At 47.3% G+C, this 21,187-nt stretch overlaps 1 protein-coding gene across 4 annotated transcripts in view; it reads left to right on the forward strand.

Annotated features, from left to right (window-relative positions):
• The first annotated feature begins 2,962 nt into the window (after positions 1 to 2,962).
• The window catches only part of PTK2B (protein tyrosine kinase 2 beta), a 126,657-nt gene continuing 108,432 nt past the window's right edge, over positions 2,963 to 21,187 (forward strand). Inside the window, exon 1 of one of the 4 annotated variants that reach the window (XM_040463360.1) lies at positions 2,963 to 3,167. The gene's annotated coding sequence lies outside the window, so the exon portion shown is untranslated. The remainder of the gene's footprint in view (positions 3,168 to 21,187) is intronic. The other 3 variants (XM_040463515.1, XM_040463216.1, XM_040463287.1) reach the window with 3 other exon arrangements.

Here is a 21,187-nt window from a genome sequence, read left to right on the forward strand (position 1 = left end):
ATCCTGAAGCTGCACACACAACCTCTACTCACCAGCCTTGGCCCAGACCTTCATCACATGGCCATACCTGCAAAGGAGACTGAAAAATGTAGTCTTTACTTTGGGCAGCTTATGACTAAAAACCAGGGATTCTATTACAAGGGAAGAAAGGAGGACAACCAGCAGTATCTTTATGATGGAATAAAGGGTCCTTTTGAAGTCTAGGGCATGGTTTTGAGGTTTGTTTGTTTTGTTTTTGTTCTGGTATCAGCGGTGGTCCATTTAGCAAACCCAGCAGTACCTGGTTTAATTAGAGGTAGATGTCCTTTGGTGATGAAGGATTTCAAGTATTTAATCCTTGTGCCCAGGAGTTTGTTTTTTTTTTTTTTTTTTTTTTGGCTCATTTTGTTGTTTTTGTTCAGAGCACTTATAACCAGACTATTCTTTTAACATGAAATTAATTCTGATAATAAAATTATAGTATTGATTTTATTCCACTATCCATAATGGAGAGACCCCAATTACCATTACATGCCAATGACGGGTTTAGATTCAGTTCTGCTCTCTCCCACCTGGGTGGCTGTGGACAAATTATTTACCTTTTCCTCCTTTTCCTTTCTACCAAATAAGAATGCTACTATTTACCTCAATGAATTGTGGAGATCAGTTAGATGATGGATGAAAGTTCTAGTCACACAGCAAACACTTGACAGATTGTATCTGTTCAGATACATATGTAATCTCTCCCCACTGAACCTACCGTATTTAATTCCTATTCTTTTTTTTATTTAACTTTATTTTTTATTTTTTAAAATTTACACCCAAATTAGTGTATAGTGAAGCAATGATTTCAGTAGATTCCTTTATGCCCCTTACCCATTTAGCCCATCCTCCCCCTTTTTTTTAAGTAAGCTCCACGCCCAATGTGGGGCTTAAACTTACAACTCTGAGATCAAGAGTCACATGCTCTACTGACTCAGCCAGCCAGGAGGCTCTAATTCCTATTATTTCTAAAATAAAATCATAGTATGTTATAGCACAATAGCATTTTAATCACCATAGGATGTATTTTTTCATACCAATCAATTTCATACCTATCATACCCATCAATTAAGTGGGGCATCACAATACCCTGTGAAATGGGTAGAAAAGATACTACTTATTCCTCTACTCTCCTAGATTAGGAAATACAAGCTCAGAGAGATCAATCTGCTTGCCTAAAGTCACGCCTTTCCTCTTGACTGGATCCTTCCCATGTGCAGGTTAACCTGTTCCACTAGCTACCATCTTAAACAAATGACAAAACACACAATGAGACATAGGTAGAATCTTTTAAGAACACTTATACAGAATTCTAGGCTCTGGGAAGCATTTCTGATAGGTTTTTTACTAATACTACATACAACACAGGCAGTGTATCCAACCCAGGGAGTTTCCCAAGGTCCTCTTAATAAATAAAACCTATGATTGTACGGTGCTAGGAGCTAGGTTTCAGAGCTTTAAAAAACAAAAACAAAAAACAAAAACCTCTGAAGAATTCAACATGCTCCAAAAATTTTGAATATCTGAAAATTTCTCAAATTACAGCCCAGCCAGATTGTAGGTTATGGATTTGGCCACATGATGGCAGCATACACAAACTCACCTTTTCTTAAACCTATTTGGAATAGTTTTGTTCCTTCGTTCCCATTGCCTCCGGCTCAACACAGACCCTCAACTGTTAATGCAAGTATCTAACCTTCACACCATTCAACATTCATCTCCTCATTCCTGTGCACAAGAAGACAGAAGGGCCCCCCATTTTCCTAAGCCCTCTAAAACCTGCAGTGGCGTCCAGGAGTCAGCTGATCACCCTTTGAGAGACATTGACACTCTGGCTTTGTGGCCTTGGACAAGTTAAGGAATCTAAGCCTTGGTTTTCTTTTCAGAAAGTGGGGGAAATTAAATGAAATCACGTAAACTGAAAGCTTTCTTAGCAACAGTGGTTGGTGTTGAAACTTGCTCACCAAATGCTAGATTTTCCTTTTGTTCTCCTGGGGTGGCTAATCCATTGAGTTTGGGGTTATGGGTGAGGGAGTATCAGGGGGGTCACCACGTGTGCCAGGCTGTCACCTATGGCTGCACAACTCCGGGGGCCACCATCTTCAGAGACGACCCTGTGAATAGTATCTTCTAGAACTCCGGGAGATCCTAATTCTTCACAGGACACAGGATGAAGAAGCTTGGGGCAGGGGCTCTGGAGAGGAGCTTTGAGGTTGTGGGGGACATCGAGGACACACCAGCTTTGCGACCTTATGCTAAGTCCAGTTCACCTCCTCCTACTCAAGGGAAGTCAGGAATTTTTCTAGCAATAGGGGAAAACGGTTTCTAAGTGCCCTTGAGTCACTGTCTTGAATTTCACTGCCCTGCTGGCCTGAGTAAAGAGGTGAACCAGCCTCTTTGTTTGGGCAGCCAAGTTAGCTGATATGGAGATGGGGCCAGGTAAAGGCTGCCCAGCTTCTGTGACAATTCTTGTGCTGCCCCTGGTCCTGCCCTCTCACAGCACAAGCACCTGGATCAGTTCTGCCAAAGCCCCTGGCAATATTCACCTGATCCCAGTGTCCCATCAAGGGGCTGGGGCCACTGTAGAAGTAGGGGGGAGAGGGGGAAACCCCGGAGGGGCACGGATGCTGAGATTATTGGAGGCAGGTAACAGCCTCCCACTAGGAGCCTAGAGAGGAAACAGCAACGTCTAAACGTGGCCTCCAAAAGCCGGCCTGTGGAGTAGGAAGAGGGAGGGGTGGTTGCAATTCAGAGGGGTCAGCCGCTCAAAGGGCACTCAACAGCAGAAGACCCCTTCTGGGGTTGGGAGAGGGCTGCCCAGGTGGGCACGTGCAGCTCAGGGAATTGGTGGTGGCGTCTACTTCAGGGTTTATGGTAAGAGGCTGGAGCAGGCACACACTCAGCACCACAGACAACACACCCCACCCTTTAAGGAAGTGAGGAGGAGAGCAGCAGGGGTGTGGTTAACTAGGAGGAGGAGAGGGGAAAACACAAACCTGTCAGCCCTGTTACTCAGCGGAGGCCTCCGGAGCCACCGCGGATCCCTTACCTGCCGCAGCCCCTGGACCCACCTGTACCTGCCGCCGCGCAACCCGCGCCTCACCTGGCGGAGCCGAGGAGCCGTCGGAGTCGGCGCTTCTCTCGGTGTGAGTCCCCTCCCGCGATCCGGGCTGAGCGCCCAGCCAGAAGTTGGAGGCTGGACGGGGTGGCAGGGGGTGGCAGGGGGTGATTCCGAGACTGGGGGTACCTGGACCGGCCTGAGAGTTCCTGAAAAAGGAACTCAGGAGTCGGAGCTGCTGGTGCACCACATGCCCAGGCTCACTAGCCCTCCCCAAGGGTAGAGGGATTCTATTTTTGGAGTTAATTTGAGACAGAAGGGTGTTTCTCCCTCTTTGTCCTCGTTAAGTATTCGTGGAGGGGAGGCGTGGGGGGGGTGTGCAGATGATGAGAAGACACCAAAGGGCCACCTGCCTCTAAAGGTTAGACCAGAGAGCAACAGACTAGGGCTTTCAGAATCCGGTCACAGGTGCTGCCTCAGAGCCCCTCCCTGCGTCCTGCCCTCTCCCCTCTCCCCATTCCCTTCAGCACCCCCACCCTGGTCCTATTCCCTTGCCCTTCCCACTGCTCAGGCATGGACTTCCTGCCCCCCTGGAGGGCATCTGCTAAATCGAGCCCTGACTGGAAGCAAGCTGGGAGGGCTCTGAGAGGGGAATAGAGACAGAACTCCAGGGTGTGTGTGTGTGTGTGTGTGTGTGTGTGTGTGTGTGTGTGTACTAAAGTTAGCACTCCCTGCACACTGGTTCTTTGTGAAACTACCTTCTAAAGGCCATGAAAGGGTTAAGTTCTGTGCTGCCTTCTCCTGCTGTCAGGCTGTGCGTGGGCAAAGCCTTGGGTGGGTGAACAAGGAACATATGGGTGATGTTCTGAGCCCACCGAGCCCCACCACCTGCCCTAACCCTCAGCCATCTGACACTGGCATCTCCCCACACCCCAAATGTGGGGCTTAATCCAATTAGACTCTTTTAAAGGGGCCAGGGGGAGAAGGGAAGCAGAGTTTGGACACAGAGGGGGCATGTGCCAGGAGGGTTTGGGAACCCAGGAGGAAGTTTCTGCTGACCTGTAGCTAGACCTGAGACCACAGGGACAGTTGGTCTGGAATGATCAGGTAAGGGACATGAGCAGGCGCTCTCTCCTCACCTGAGTCCCGGCCAGGAAATGCTGTTGGGGAGCTAAGCCCCAGCTTTTCACAACTCTGAGGGAGGGAGAGGAGGCAGAGATGAAAAAGTGAGTAAAGATGGAAGGGAAGGAGGAAGCAGTCACATTCAAGAGATGCAGCTCTGCCTGAACATTCTTCATTCATTCATTCATTCATTCAATAAGCATCTGCTGAACTTCCCACCTGAGGTCACATGCTGGTGCTGGGCGTGGGGAGACACGGGTGCATGTGACCTGCCCCTGCTCCCTGGGGCATGCTGCAATGGGAAGGGGCAGTGGTCACAGAGTCAGGGAAGACTTCCCGGCAGAAGTGACTCTAGGTGGAGACGCTAAGGATCCACAGGAATTAGCCAGATAGCGGGAGAGAGGGAAAAAGACCCACACAAAGCACAGTTAGGGCTAAGACCTGAGACCAGAAGCAGCATGACACATTCAGGAAACTGAAAGCAGTGCAGTGCGTTCTGAGCATGGAGAATGCAGGGGCGAGGTGAAGCTGGAGAGGTAAGTAGAGACAGCTCCAGAAGGGCCTGCTCAGGCTGCCATGGCAACTCGTGTTGGAGCAACGCTTGGGACCTAGAGCCAGGCGGGAGACTTCCCGGCATGCCTCTGACTCTAGGGTGGGGTTGCTAGATTTAGCAAATAAAAACACAGGACACTCAGATTTGAATTTCAGAGAAGCAATTAACCTTTTTCTAGTATGAGTATATCCCCGTGCAATATTGGGACATACTTATACTCAGACGTTATTTATTGTTTCTCTGAAATTGAAGTGTAACTGGGTATCTGGTGTTTTATCTGGCAAGACTTCTCTACAAGAAGGCTGAAGACGCTACCATGCTGGGGATAGGCAGGTGCCAGAACAGTCTCAGGGCATATTTATCTTGTAACCAACCCTCCTGGATTCCAGTTTGGGACTCCTTCACTGACTGACTGTGTTATTTCTTTCTCTGGTTTTTGAAATGTTTGTTTATTTGGGAGGGGGCCAGAGAGAGGGAGAGGGAGAGAGAGAGAATCCCAAGCAGGCTCCACGCTGTCAGCACAGAGCCCGACACGGGGCTTGAACCATGAGATCATGACCTGAGCTGAAATCAGGAGTCAGAAGCTTAACTGATGGAGCCACCCAGGTGCCCCTGACCATGTTATTTCTTTAAAAACAAAAACAAAAACAAAAAAACTTGGTCCACGTGTTTATCTACACAGCTGAAGGACAATGATGCCTCAGAAAGAAATTGGGCTTTGGAGCCTGACGGACCTGGATTCAAATCCAAACTTGGCTGCTTGCCCACTGCGAGGCTCCGCACAGACCACTTAGCTCCTTGGAGCCCCAGTATCTCTTTTCTGAAAGAATACAGGAATACTTGGTTGTCCAGGCTGTTGAGAGGATCAGTGATAATGCATGTAGTTGCCTAGTGAGTGCTAAGGAAAAAGTGGCAGATACTAATTTTTGTAATACCTCCATGGGGATGACCAAAGTGGTATCCACCAACTACTTGGGGCTCATTGATTTCTGTTTATATTTACCGAGCACTCCGAGATGCCAGGGGATATAATGTGGTAGGGTCCCGCTTCTAGTGAGAGAGTGGGTTAGCTCCTGGGCAGAGAGGGAGAGCTCGAATTGGCTTTTGTTTTTCCAGCTTTGCCATTGCCTTCGAGTATGACCGGCTGCTAGGGGAGAAGATCCCCAGCTCTCCTCTTGGAGGAAAGTGGGTTGGGGAGAGGCAGCGGCTCAGGGCAGAATTAACTGAAGGGAAATGTGAATGAATTAAAAGAGAGAATCCACATAAAACACCTAACACAGCGCCTGACACAAACAAGTGCCTATAAACTGTGGCTGCCCTTATTCCCATTTTTACAAGTAGCTTATTAGAATAATAGCTTTCAGGGGTGGATGAAGAAAGGGCGCCTTGTGAACCATGTTTGGACTTTAACAGGGGCATTTGTGAAAGCAAACTAGGGGCCTCCGAAAAGGGAACCCGGAGGGAGTTAAGAATTTGTTAAGAGAAAGAGGAAATGGAAATTGTGTTCCCCTTGTGGGAACCGCTGAGTGAAAAATGGCCCCTCTTTCCAATGGCTAAGCCTCCCCATCCCCATGCCCAGTGATAGGCCTTTTGTCCCCAGCTCTTTAGAGCAGCAGTTGCCAAACAGTGTTCAGAGAAACTCTATGCCATGAGATAGTTATGGGTGTTCCATTAGGGAAATGTTCAAATGAGCTGGGTCTCACAAATTTGTCATGCAAATTTGCACAGTCAAGGTTATGATAAGTCCTGCAGAAAAAAGACTCCTGTATCACTGGGCCTACTAGCATTCTGTATATTTGACTATAGAACTCTGGCAGGGGTGTAGGCAAACCTATTATTGTTTCATAGGAAATAACATTTCATATCTAGTGACAGTTGATGTGGGTACAGTTCTGGGACCAAGCAGGTCTTTCAGAGGACATTATTCATCCCATAACTCTATCAGGGAGGGATCTAATTTATTGTAGACTCAGTGGTGTCCAACTTACAGAAGATCTTCAGGGACTGAGCACTTATGTAGAGCTGTCCCTGCACCACATATCCCCCATGGACAGAAACCCCTACTCGTGTCAACCAAAATCTTACTGCAACTTACCCCCATTTCCCATTGTTCACAGAGAACCCTGGGGAAAGTAAGGCTCTTAGCAAGTAGCCCTCCATTCTGATGGCAGTAGCTCAGTGCCCTGAATATGGCTAAGACAGGCACAGTTGGTGCGGGAAGGGAAGGAAGGGAGCATACCTGGGTAGACCCCAAGTGGTAGGTCTCCCAGCCTGTAAATTTCCCCCTGCCCAGGAGTGGCCTTGCGGCCTTGGCCTCCCAGAGGGATGGGGCTCTCGGGTGGTCACACATGGGTGGCTGGAGATACCCAACTGCTGGCATGTTCAGGGCTGCAAGGGTGGTGATTAAGAGAAGTCCTTGCTGGCTCAGTGACTGAGGGTTTCTCCTAGACTCTGGGTCATTTCTAGGGTAGAGGGGGAGGAGCAAGAATAGTGGCCTCCACAATGCTAACATGGCTGGTAGTCCTATGGTCAAGTGCAAAAGCTTGGAGTCAGTCAGCCAAGCTTCCAGCTCCAGTTCCTGGACTTGTTGCTTGACATTAGGCAAGTCACGTAGCCTTGTCCTCCTCATCTATAAGACAGGTGAGAAAGGAGGCAGGCAGTTGGAGGAGGGGGGCTGGGGTAATAGGCATTTATCAACTTACATGGCCTATTTCAATATTTTAACATCCCTTTTGCCTCAACTGCACATACAAGAAATCCCGTCCTTCGGGGCGCCTGAGTGTCTCAGTCGGTTAAGCATCCGACTCTTGATTTCTGCTCAAGTCGTGATCTCACGGTTCATGGGTTCAAGCCCCGCATTGGGCTCTGTGCTGACAGCTTGGAGCCTGCTTGGGATTCTCTGTCTCTGTATCTGCCCCTCCCCTCCTTGCTCTCTCTCAAAATAAAAATAAATAAATTTAAAAATAAAATTCAGCCCTTCAACAGGCACACAGTAGGCATTGAATAAGTATGGCTTTCCTTATCATTCTACTTTTATACTTAGGGTTCACCTGAGCTGGTGGGGAAGCACCTGAGGGAAAAAGCCATCTTCTGAGGGCTGGCACCCATGGCTTCTTGCGTGTGCTGTCTCACTGACCTGCATCACATCTCCAACAGTTTTTGCGTCTTGCCCCCCACTGCACACCCAATTCCCCGTGCTTGATGAACAGCCTGGGCCTAATTAGCTATTTAACCATTAAAGAGACTTTCTACTACTGCCCATCAGACAATGGAGTCTGAATGGTCACTTGAGGTGTTGAACAAGCTGACAAGCTTCATGAGCTAGTGGCTTCACTCTCTTGGGGTTCTCAGCGTCCTGTGCAAAGCTCTGAGCTGTGTGAAGGCGTGGCTGTGGGGGAGGGGACCGTTTTTTGAGTCACTCTGCTGTTTCCCAAGGTATAATTATTACTCATGATGACAGTTTGATTAAGAGAGCAGGCTGGAGGCTGCAAATTCCGATGCCCTTTTTACCTAGACACAATGGATGGATTGGTGGGAACACAGGGGTGGTTCCAGGTGGGCTATGGGTGGGCGGCAAGAAAGGACACTCCCCTGGTCAACGTGATTAGAACTAACACCAACTACCGCCAACATCCATGGAAGGGTGATCCTTCCCCATTTCTCTCTTGGGGACTGTTCACTAACATCTTCCTTCCAGTGCCCTTCTTGCCTCTTATGTCTTTAAATCCACCTACAAAGAATCTGGCCACATCACTCACTAGCTGGGGCCTCACAGGAACATACCTCTCCCAGTGTTTAGAACTTGACACTGGGTTTAATTGTTATCTCATGAGCCAGTCTCCCTTTCAGTTAGGCCAATTCTCCCAACACCTTTGAGGGCACAGGACCACCGGTCTCCTTTCCTGTGCCCCTTTTTCTGAGGGTCTTTTTCTGAGGGTTTGCCCACTGCCTGGATCTCTCAGACTCTCCCAGCTGATGCATCCCCACTGGGACAACTGAGGACCCTGGAGGTTCCTTGCAAGCCTTCTGGGAATTCTCTCCCCCACCCCCTCCAAGAGTTTGGGCTTTGTTTGCTCTTGGGGGATGGGAAGGGGCAGGGGTCTGTTTCCCACCAGTGAGAGAACAGTCCCTCTGGTCCTGGCCACTGGAACATCACATCTTCTGGTTTCTAAATGATGTAATTTGCCCTGCCCCGTACTTCCTCCCTAGCCTCAAGCACATCTCTGTTCTCCAGGATCTTTTGCAATGGGAACCCAGCTCCTCTCTTGGGGTGTGGGTTTACACTCTCCCACACCTGTTCCTGCTCCAGGCAGGTTAGCAGAGATCTGACACTCCAGCATCTCAGAAGGCGCCCTTATCAGCAGCCGGTTACCTTCCCTCCTCTATTTTCACAAACACAGGCTACCAATGTACAGTGATGTGAACCTAGGCAGTCATAAGTGGCTTGAGTTCCCAAGCCCCTGGTGCAGGCAAGTTGGGAGGCCGGGTTAGCGGACGGCTGATCAGAAATGAAAACAAGACATGGCTCCAGTTTAGATCCTGCCATTTGCTAGCAATGTAACTTTGGAGGGGGAGGGTGGTCTCTTCAGTCTTGCAGACCTCCCTTTTCTCACTTAAAAATGATGAAGAAGTACAGCGTCCTTGATTAGATCCTTGAGAGAAATCCTTGACTTGTGTGAAAATGCCCTGGAAAGCACCGTAGGCACTCTACCTAGAAAGATGAAGAGTTGTGGGTTAGAGCCTTGACTCTGTCACTTTCTACCTGTGTGGCATTGCCACACAGAGACTTAGTTTTCTCATTTGCAACTTGTTCTAGATATTTGTTTCCTTTTTCTCCCCTCTTCACCTCCTCGACTCTCAGGGCCAGTCTTTCTTTCCTTTTCTTTTCTAAATGTTTATTTATTTTTGAGAGAGAGAGAGAGAGAGAGAGAGAGAGAGAGAGAATGCATGAGCAGGGGAGGAGCAGAGAGAGAGGGGGGACAGAGGATCCGAAGCAAGCTCTGTGCTGACAGCAGTGAGCCCAATGCGGGGCTTGTACTCACGAACCATAAGATCATGACCTGAGCCGAACTGACTGAGTAACTCGGGTGCCCCACGGTCAGTCTTTCTTTACAGGTGAGGGACTGTGTCTGTTCTCAGTGAGTTTACAGACTGGTTGAGGAGGTGGTAAATAAAGATATGTAACTGTAAGACAAGATGGGGACTTGCAGTGCCATAAAAGGCACCCATAAAGTTTGATGATGTCAGAGGATGGAGAGATTATTCTGTCTGGGGAGTCCAGGGATGCTTCCTGGAGGAAGTGGAATTGGAAAAACTCTGAAAGGATGGGTAGGGTCTGGCCACAGAAACTTGGGATGGTGCTTGTGGATAAAGAAGAGAGTAAATAAAAGCAGGGAAGTGGGAAGGCCTCATCTGAATGACTCACTTTGGGTGGAGCCCAGGCTGTCAAAGGGCAATAAAGATAAGGGTGGAAAGTAAGATAAGGCTTCAACCTACCGGCTGAAAAGTTTGAACATTACTCTGAAGGCTGCAGGGAGCCTTTGGACTTTATGCTGAAGGCTGTAAAGAGCTGTGGAGATGTCAACTTGGGTGAAGGGGGCCCTGATCAAATTTGGGCAGTAGCAGGTAAAGAGCATCCGAGAAAAGAGAGCTTGACATTTCAGGAGGAGCAGCTATGATATGTTACAATAATTCATGTCTTAAGAGTCTGGATAAATTCAGGATGATATGGGGGTCCTGGAGATATCTGCTAGTCAGTTGGAGGCTTCTCCATTCTCCGAGTTGAAATCGGTCCTTAGTTGAATGGGAAAGCTGTAGGGTTCATGGGAACATCAAATTGTTTACGTTATACCCAGAATTTGCCATTCTCCTTAATCCCCTCCTTCTTCCACACTTTTGATTCACAGATAAGCCCTTTCCCACAGCCTTCATTTTTTGCTAGGTATGCGCTAAGTGTCAGCTTGTCTCCAGGTTTAATGGCAACCTCCTTGAGAGTGAGTGAGCAACTTGCACTTAGATCTGCTGCCCCTCCATCCACCTTCATCAGTTCACGTGACTCCAGGGCTCTACTTCCAGCCAGGCCCTCCTCCCTTCAGCCCCCCCACTTCCAAGAGTCTATAAGACATTTCCACTTGAGTAATTCATCTTAAATGCTACATGTAGGAAGCCAAGTTCATCAGTTTCTCAAACAAAACCATCTCTTCCTCCAGGCGTCTTTCCTGTTCATGTAGTGGTCTTTCTCCTAGAGTCCCAAGTCGGAAACCTTGAAGTTCTCTTCCCTTTCTCCTCTTTGCTTTTCTCTGCTCATATCTTACCTATCCCTAATCCTGCAGATTCCTCCTTCATGACTCTCATTTCTGTCTTCTCTTCCCCCACCCCGCTGCAGCACTGCTCTAGTCCAGGCCACGCTGATTAGCTAATATCCCCTAATATTATCTAGGAGCCTCTCTCTTTCCTTCTTACAGTTCCCTCAGAAGCTCCCATGACCCTAGACAAATCCAGATCCCTTAAATTTAGTCTTCAGTGCCATCCATTATCTGGCCTTTGTCTACCCTTCTAGCTCCCCCATACTTTCCATGCTGAGCTCTTCACCCTAACTAGCCTGATCTGCTCACTGGTCCCCATCAAACATTTGCTCAAGTCCTGGCCCTGCCCGAAGCCCTGCCCACCTTCCCAACTCTGACAGAGCTTCTTTGCCTCCTCTGATCTGCCAGAATTTATTAGCCCATCCCAGTGTGAAATTCTTTGGGGGCAGAGAGGTGCTTTTCATTTTGTTCTCCTTCTTAATTGACTCAAGTCCCAAAGAGTGGAGATTCCATTTCCCTTCTTCCCTACACACTGATGCCTGGCTCACTGGGCCAGATGTGGATCTGCCTCATTCCCTGTGCTGGCATCTCAGCTGCCAATGGCAAGAAAGCAGGAACCTCATTCCCCCCAGGTGTCAGGTTGTGCTCTTTGTCTCTTTGGATTTGTGGAGGTTTCCTCAAGCCCTGGGACAGGAAGTCAGAGATTTGGAGCAGAAGCTCCATAATCTCTTTATAAGCTACTCCTGTGTCTCTCTAATCCCTGGATCCTTGCCTTTGTCTTTTCCCTCATCCTCCTGCTTATTGAGCTCATTTGAACCAGACTGAAGGACAGGAGAAAGACAGGGTATAGGAAAAAATGCAGGGAACCTGGTAGAGGGGAAACTGCTTTGGGAATATGGAAGAGAGATTTGCAAGGCAGAGGTTGGCGGTTTTTAGTAACCCGGACTTAAGCCTGAATGTGCACAGGCATAGGGTTTGCCATGGTAACTGCACTCAGAGCTTTCTGGATCCTGCAGTCCCAAGATTTGAAAATCCTGAGTACACATTGGCTCCTTTATCTCCAGAGAGTGGCCCTCCATTGGCCCCAATGTACCTCTGAGCCCTCTCCCTCTTTCTCTTCCTGACTCTCTATGTAGAAAAACTCTTCCTGCTCCCGTTTGCTAAACACTTAGCCTCCAACCTGTGTTCACTCCCAGGGAAAGGCATGAGGGGCAGAGAGAACCCCACCCTGAGAATGGGAGCCCTGGGTCTGGTCAGTGGCTGCTCTGTCACTGTCCCTCCACATGATCTTAGATGAGTCACCTGGGTAAGCCTGTTCAAGTTTCAGGGTTTTCATTTGTACATACAATAAGGTTTGGGGACTTGTTAACAAGTGGACAGTTTTCCTCAAAACGGATCTTAGGCAAAAGCCCAGTACATAAACCAGGTAAAAACAGACCCCCCCAGGGTTGAAGCAGGGAGGCAGGTGCCTGCTGGACCTTAAGCTCTTCCACAGTGGTCCCTGGATGGTCTCTGGGCCCTCCATGCATCTCTTGGGGCCTGGGTCATCTTGGATCCTTTCCAGGCCTCCAGTTCTGGAGATCCTTATTGTTTGTGTGTGGTGGGGGCTGGAGAATGGGTCTGGATTCAAGTGGATTCTGTAAATAATGATCTCAAAGTAAGGAATCCAGCCTGGGGTAGGGGATATGTATGTGTTGGGGTAGCAGGGTACTGTATGCAGAACTGCCTGAGAGCAGATGCATAATTTCCCCCTCTGAGCCAATGCACATACATGATAACGGGAAGAAAGCACAGAATTTTCGTCTGAGCTCCCAGGAACCTACGGCACCCCCCAAATATTAGGAATGACCCGCAAGGTTTTATGATGTGTTTTACCAACTCTTCACAGAAAGTACTTCAAAATTGAGCTCCATTGCGATTCAAGCAAACTAGGCTGTAAGCTCTGTCGAGGTCAGAGCCATGCACTGAGAGTCCGTGTTATATCCTAAGGATGCAGCTGGTGCCTGACACTCAGTTGGCGTTTGATATGCACAATGTGTGCCTGAAACTGACCATCTGTGTACCTCCCAATAAGGAGGTTGTTAAAAAAAAAAAAAAGCTGATGTGAATATGTAAATGTTTTAGAGTAATATTTAATACGTTGTTTCAGTGACCTGTTTAAAATCACATCCTGTGTAAAATAATACATTGATTTAAAATATGGCTTTTCTCCAATGCCCCCTGGTACAAAACCTTTAACACTCCCCTCACATCTTTGACATCGGTGTCCTTCTCACCACTGGAACCAATTTTTTGAGTCAGCAATCCACGATCTCGCCTGTATCATTGTCCCTACATTCTAAACAGAGTTGGTTACCTTTTTTTGTTGCAGACTGTGTTTGTTTATTTTTGAAGAGCAGCTCTTATGAGACCTAATTCACACACCATAAAATTCATCCTTTTAAAATGTACATTTGGTGAATTTTGATGTATTCCCAGAGCTGTGCAGTGGACACCACTGTCTGATTGCAAAACATTTTTATCACCCCGTAAGAAACTACATACCAAAAGCAGCTGTTCCTTAATTTTCTATCTTCTCTCCCGCTGCCAGCCCCTGCAACCACTCTCTGTTTTTATGGACTTGCCTATCCTGGACATTTCACATAAATGGAGTCATGCACTAACGTGACTTTTTTTTTTTTTTTTTTTGACTGGCTTCTTTCGCCTGGCATCCCGTTTTCAAGGTTCATCCAGGTCACAGCATGTGTGCCGCCTTCACTCCTTTTTTATTGCCACATAATATTCCAGTGTATGGATATACCACATTTTGTTTACCCATTCGTTAGCTGATACACATTTGAGTTGTTTCCATTTTTTTGACCACGTTGAATAATGCTGCTATGGAACATACACGTATCAGTTTTTATGTGGACGTATGTTTGCATTTCTCTTAGTTATCTACATAGGCGTGGAATTTCTGGGTTGTGTGATACCTCTGTGTTTAACGTTTTGAGGAAGAATCGAACTGCTTTCCCCAGCAGCTGTAGCATGTTACATTCCCATCAGCAACGTGTCACGGCTCTAATTTTCCTGATTCTCATCAATGCTGGTTATTGTCTGTAATTTTGATTCTAGCTATTCTAGAGGGCATGAAGTGGTATATCATGTGTTTTTCACATGTATTTCCCTATAATGACAAATGATGTGGAGCATCTTTTCATGGACTATTGGCCCTTTGTATGCCTTCTTTGGAGAAAAGCTTAATCAAATCCTTTAGATGGTTTTTTTGTGTTTGTTTTTGCTGTTCACAATAAAACCACTTCATGCATTGCTTTTAAAAAAATGATCTTTTAAATGTTTTCTTTTTAATAACAAAATTCACACTTGTAATTGGGAGGCTATGCCCTCAAGAAAAGTTACTGAATCTATATTATAGTACCATGCTGCTTTAAAAAAAAAAATCAGTTAGGTGGCCTTTGTAAGCCTCCTTTGGGAGGCATTGATTGAAGTGGTATCAGGCTAATACTTTTTCTCAAAGAGTATATTTTTATTCAAAATAGAATAACTGAGAGGGCAGCCCATACTGTGAAATATTCTGTTAGGGCTAGAATATGGACTTCCTCTTTTCTGACAGCTAATTTGGGAAAGGGAAGAGCTTTACCTTATATTCAAGCATATACGATACAGAAAAATAGATATATAAAAACAGATGGATGGATGAATGGATGGATGGATGGATGAACAAATGACTTTAAGAATGAATGAATCAATCAATCAATCAATTAAAGAAGGAAGAAGGAATGTAAGCTAGTGAGTCAGTCAATCAAGCAACCACACCGATCTGTCCCTCTTTATTCTCTCTTAATTCCTGCTGAGAAAACCAGCACTGGTCTTTAATTTACACTACATATAACCATATAGAAAATTATTTAAAAAACAAGTTTGCAGTTACAAGTTGGAAATACGACACTGTATTTTCTGTTGCCTGGAATATTGTTATCAACTTCCTTTAAAATGGGAGAACCTGGGGCGTCTGGTGGCTCAGTCGGTCAGACAACCGACTCTTGGCTTCTGTTTGGGTCATGATCTCATGGTTCTTGGGTTTGAGCCCCACATAGGGTTCTATGCTCACATTGTGGAGCCTGCTCGGGATTCTCTCTCTCCCTCTCTCTCCCTCTACCTCTGCCCTTCTCCCATCACTCTCTCTGTCTCTCAAAATAAATAAATAAACTTTAATTTTTTTTAAAAAATGGGAGACCCAGAGAGACAATATAGTGGACATGGTGGAGAAACCCAAAGATACCGTAACATGATTGCAAGATTTGACTCAGGGTTGTACTACTGGAACAGTACCTTTAGGAATGTGATTTTGTTTTATTTAATATTTATTTATTTTTGAGGGAGAGAGAGAGAAAGAGAGAGAGAGAGAGAGAGAGAGAGTGCTAGTGGGGGAGGGGCAGAGAGAGGGAGACAGAGGGTCTGAAGTGGGTTCTGTAATGACAGCAGAAAGTCCGACCCGGGGCTCAAACCCATGAGCCATGAGATTATGACCTGAGCTAAAGTCAGGTGCTTAACCAACTGAGCCCTCCAGGTACCCCTAGGGATATGATTTTATACCAGGATTTTCTTCAGGCCTGGAGTCCACCCCTACCCTTCCTGCCAGCATGAGGACTTCAGGGTTGCTGGTGTCTTAGGCATGGGCCTGAGGCTTTTCATTCTCCTTTCTCTGGAGAACAGACTGTTCTATCCCACAAACCACACTCACCAGTGATTCATCAGCCAGTTCTACAGAGAGAGACTGCCCCTTCCATTCTTCGTCTTTGGTCCTGTCTCGAGAAGACAATATGAGCTGGAGAGGAGTACTGTGGAGTTTGGGGTGAGAGTGAGGCAAGGAAAGAGGAAGGATTGCAGAAGAGAGCACAAGAATAGAAGTATGTAGTCAGACTTATGAAGAAGTGACAGAGACATGGGTGAAGGCAGGAAGGGTGGCTTTTAAAGACTCAGACCCTGGAGGGGGAATAAGTGACCGATAATACTACTCTTTAGAAAGAACTTCATGGCAGCCACAGAAGGGCAGGTTCCCACGGTGTTTACTCTGGAGTGTGTGTGCTTGGATTTGGGGTCGGGAAGCAAGGCGCAGTGAAGGCATTTGTTGCCATGTTGCCATGGCCTGAAGCTCCTGCTGCAGGGCTGGGGTGTAAAACTGCCCAGAGAGGATGGTGGTGAGGGCTGGCCCCCAGGAAGAGCCCACTTCCTTCTCTTTTCCCAGTACATCTATGTGGGCTGGGGAGTAGGGCAGGGAGGACGGAGAGGGGCTTGGCCAGATGAGCAATAGCCATCTGTTGGGGGGAAGGTCAGAGGATGAGGCCGTGCTCAGGAATGGGGAATCTGTGAAGATGACACACACCTGGAAAGCAAGGGACACACGGGCATCTGGTTTGCCCCAATAGTACAAATAGGGTATTTCACAGGAATTATGGAACATATAGGATATTTAGGACTAGAAAAGTCTGGTGGAGGGAAAGGAACTGGGCATTGGACAGGAGCTCGCATTCCACCATCCCCGAGCACCCCTCCTCCAGAGCTCTTGGCTGTGCCATCCATCTATTGCCAGGCACATGTTATCTTGAGATAAACTTATTTTTCACAAGTACATGCCTTGCTAACGGAACGGTGGAAGGCAGAGGCCTTGTCTCGTGGCTCTCGGTCTCCCAATCATATTCCAGCAAATGTCAGGATGTGAAACCTGTACTCAGGAAACATTTGTTCAGATCTGAGGAGGTTTTCAGGGGGAAAGTGCTAATTTAGAGACGGTCTCCAAAACCTGTGGGAATGAGGGGCATCAGAGGGATTCACATAAAAACAAAATGTGCAAAATCTCATCAGCTGCTAAGGGATGATGAGGGAGAGATGAGTGGGCAGAGGACTTCCTGATCCCAGGATGAACACACTTGGGGGAACATTCCCAGTGGAAGCAACCTAGCTCGTCCAGGGCTGCACAGAACAGCGCTTCTCAAGTGTCAGCACCATCGGAATCACCTAGGGGGCTTTTGAAAACACAGGTTACTAGATTCCAATTCTACAGTTTCTGATGCAGCGTGCCTGGCTTGGGCCCTAAGAATTTGCATTTCAGACAGTTTCACAGGTGCTGTTAATGCTGCTGGCCCAGGGAGCACACTTTGAGAACCACTCATGTGAAGCCAATTCTGTTACTTAGGGGTGTGTATGAGAACCAACTTCTGTCTGCAGTCAGAGTCAGGCAGCTGTTTCTTCCTCTTTAAGTTTTGCTTTGCTTTGTTCTTAACTCTACAAAAAATGGTTTCATGCTCACCCTGGTGGAAATACCTACCATGTCTCCATGGGCTCCGCCATGAAGCCCCAACTTTTATCTTCCCAAGAACGTCTGGGGGGCTTGGTGGACTTTTCTAGCCTCTGGCCTTTGTCCATGGTGTTCTCTGTCAGGATTGCCTCTCCTGGGCTTCCCAAACTCCCATCTCTCAGACCCCTTCAGGCTCTAACCTGAGCACCACCTCTGCCAGGCCCTTCTCCCCAGAGCCCTCAGTCTGGCGTCACCTTACCATCTTCCCCGTTCCCATAACCCTCTTTCTGACTCTGATAGGACTTTCCTTCCGTCTTGCTTTACCATTGATTTTATGTGTGCCCTCTGCCTTTGTCAGTGCAAACTGCCACAACAAAATGCCATCGCTGGGTGGCTTACACAACAGACATTTATTTTCTCACAAGTCTTGGAGCCTGGAATTCTGAGATCGCGGTGCCATTTCTGGTGAGCGCCCTCTTCCTGGCTTGCAGACTGCCACCATCTTGCTGTGTCCTCTCATGGCCCTTCTTCTGCGTGTGTGTGTGTGTGTGTGTGTGTGTGCAAGGAGAGAAGAGCTCTGGTTGCTCTTCCTTTTCTCATAAGGACACTAAATCTCTCAGGTTAGGGTCTACCGTTACAACATCATTTAACCTTAATTTCTTCCATAAAGACCCTATCTCTAGACACCATCATGTTACGGGCTAGGGCTCCAACATGTGGATTTGGGTGGGTTGGGGGGTGGCTGATACATACATTCAGTCCATAACATCATCTTTCCCGATTAGACTATGAATCTTGGAAGATGCCTGAGTGCCCCTCACAGTGGGTATTGTGGAGGAGGTGTTCAATCAGTCTGTGCTGGATTGCAGTGAAGGTCTGAAAAACAAACCAAAACAAACCGAGACGTGGTTGCTTTGGCCCTTACTGGCCTCTAGTTCTTGAAATGTGTATACAAAGGCTGAGACGATGGAGAGGAGAAGGCATTTGCTGAACCCCATCCATGGGATGACATGGCTGGGTGCCAGAGCTGTCGGTGGGCTCATCAGCCTTGAAAATAATTTGATTACTAATCTGTATCACTCAGGGAACTGCCACCCCCAGAGCTGTATTAAGAATGTTTTCCTCAGGCAAAAATGTGCTGCCTTTGGCATCCACGTCAGGCTCAGGAATTTCATTCTATGATTGATCTCCCTTTTTTCTTCTCCTTCCTGTACTTCTTCCAGATTCTCTTCCTTCCAGATCTCTCAGTTGATACACAGCCAAGCCCTTACCCTGCCCTCTCCAACACTCAAATAACCTCCAAGCATAGTTTCTTTCTCCCAAGACCGCCTTTTAGTTCTTGCTTTTAACCTCATTTCTCTCCAATGAAGCCACCAGGCTAATTTTGTCCCCTGACCTTAGGAATTCACAGAATCATAGAAGCTCCAAGGAACTCAGGTATATCTCTGGGAACTCCGGTCCTTTGCCATTTATATAGCTATTTAATGACAAGGTCACCCTGGAGGAGACCCACAGCTCTCAGAATGTGCCTTGAACAGCTCATAGCTTATTTTCACAAAGGTGCTCTTGATAACCCCCTCTCCAACCTCTACCATATCCATTAATCTTGTTGCCTGCCTTCTGGCCTTCTTCTGTGTGTGTGTGTGTGTGTGTGTGTGTGTGTGTGTGTGTGTGTGTGTATTGCTCTGAGTCCTGTGACTCAGAAAGGAAAATGTCCTAAGGTTGGAGAGAGGACTCCAGGACTCAGTTCTTGATCCCACCTTTCACTTTCCAGGAAAATGGCAAGCACCTCAGCTCACTATTTTGTGTGCGGTTCCCCAACTCCTTACTCTTCCCTCATCCTCTCCTCTCCTACCACCACAAGCTTGGGCCTGATATGATTGCTCCTTTGAATATGGAGCAATCCAGTCTCCCAGTGGAGGCAGAGGAACATCCGGCTTGCACACAAACAATTCACAATCTATCAGCCGGCAGTGTTCTTAATGGTTAGGAGCCAGCACTCAAACTCAAGGTGTGGCTCCTTACTTCCCGGCCTCGTGGCCTCGAGCACATTCTTAACCCCTCGAATCCTCAGCTTTCCTGCATGCCAAATGGCAATAATAATAGTGCTTTCCTTAAAGAGATACTGCAACGATTACAAGGAGATCATGTATTGATGTATAGAAAACACTCAGCATTTGTGTGTGGCACATAATAAGCATCAATACACTCACCAGATATTATCAAGACAGAAATATGTGTAACTGCAGTTTCATACAGGTCCCTTGCCCCTTGTCTTCCAGTCAGGCTTAGGACGGAGACCCTGCTCCATAGCCCGTGGCAGGTGGCCCAAGGTTCTGCCCCAAACTCTCTGCCGGACCAGTTCTGGACTCCCTGCCTTGTGCTTCTCATCACCTCTGTGCTGCCAGATCTTATTTGCTCACATCACCCCAAGGCACAGAACTCAGTGCCTTCACCAATCACCCTGAGAAGTCTAACCACACAGAACTGGCAGAATTGGAAAGAGAGGAAGAGTGTTCTGAAGAGGGTCCAATCCTGCAGCATTCCACTTTCTCTGGTCTCCTCCCAGTCCTCCTTCCTGTCCTTTTTCTCTCCTTTTCTGGAGCAATGACAAAATACCTGCCCAGACTCCTTAAGCCTCATCCCCTAATTGCAGTGAGTTAGTGGAGTGCTATCTTGGTTCATGTGGGCTGCTATAACAAAATACCACAGACCGGGTGACTTATAAACAACAGACATTTATTCCTTACAGTTCTAGAGGCTGAAAGTCCAAGATCAAGGCACCAACAGGTTCAGTGTCTGGTGAGGGCTCACTTCCTGGTTCATAGATAGTCTTCTTTGGCTGTGTCCTCATGTGGTAGAAGGAGTGAGGGAGCTGTCTGAGGTCTCTTTTATAAGGTGCTAACCCCATTCATAAGGGCTCCACTGGCATGACCTAATCACCTTCTAAAGGCCCCACCTCTTAATACCACCCCCTTAGGGGTTAGAATTTTAACAGGAATTTAGGGGGAGCACAAACATTGAGACCACAGTGGGCATATTCCTAAATAAATACAGTTTTCTTCCTGGAGGAATTCTGTTATTCTCTCCTAAAGGAAAAGAAACTTCATCATCTTTGACACAGGTTAAAAGAAAGATGCTACATCCTTGGGACAGGACTGCCCATGTTGATATCTGAGTAAGCATGGTGAAAATGGGGAGCTGCCTACCACTGAGGGGATAGCGTGGCTATTCTGCATGAAGGTTTTAATGGCATGGAGAATAGGGATTGCAAAACAAATGCCTGTTTCCCTGCAAAGACAAACTAGCTCAGGGCTGGCTTTTAACTGCTTGTGAGGGAAGCCGTTGCTCTCCCCAAACTGCAGGCCTGACCTCCTGACAATGGGGTGTAGCCAGCACTACACTGACTTTCAGATCCAACCAAGAGAGGTGGATAAATTCTATTACACACAGTTGAATCAGCTTTGAAAAATAAGCAGAACCTATGATGTGTACATGGGAAGATGAGTCACGTGAAAACACATCCACGGCTCCCCGGGAGCTTGTGAGCCTGGGGGCACACTGAGAGTTCCGGGTTACGGTGGCCAACTTTGAGAACCAAGAGAGGCTCATACCAATGACTGTAGCATGACTGATCTGTCTGTCACCAAAGGTGTCCAAACTTGGTCCCCAAAGTGAGGTTCACTTCTCATACCTTTGCCAGGAGAGCTGTGTACTCTCAGCCCTCAGTGGCTTGGGCAGTCTCTGGCATCCAATAGGTTCTCCACATATCTTTAAAAATCCATTAAGCATGTCAAGGCATCTGGGTGGCTCAGTTGGTTAAGTGTCTG

This window comes from Herpailurus yagouaroundi, unplaced genomic scaffold (assembly GCF_014898765.1).
Source record: "Herpailurus yagouaroundi ecotype Mexico unplaced genomic scaffold, PumYag 28, whole genome shotgun sequence".
Lineage (NCBI taxonomy): Eukaryota > Metazoa > Chordata > Mammalia > Carnivora > Felidae > Herpailurus > Herpailurus yagouaroundi.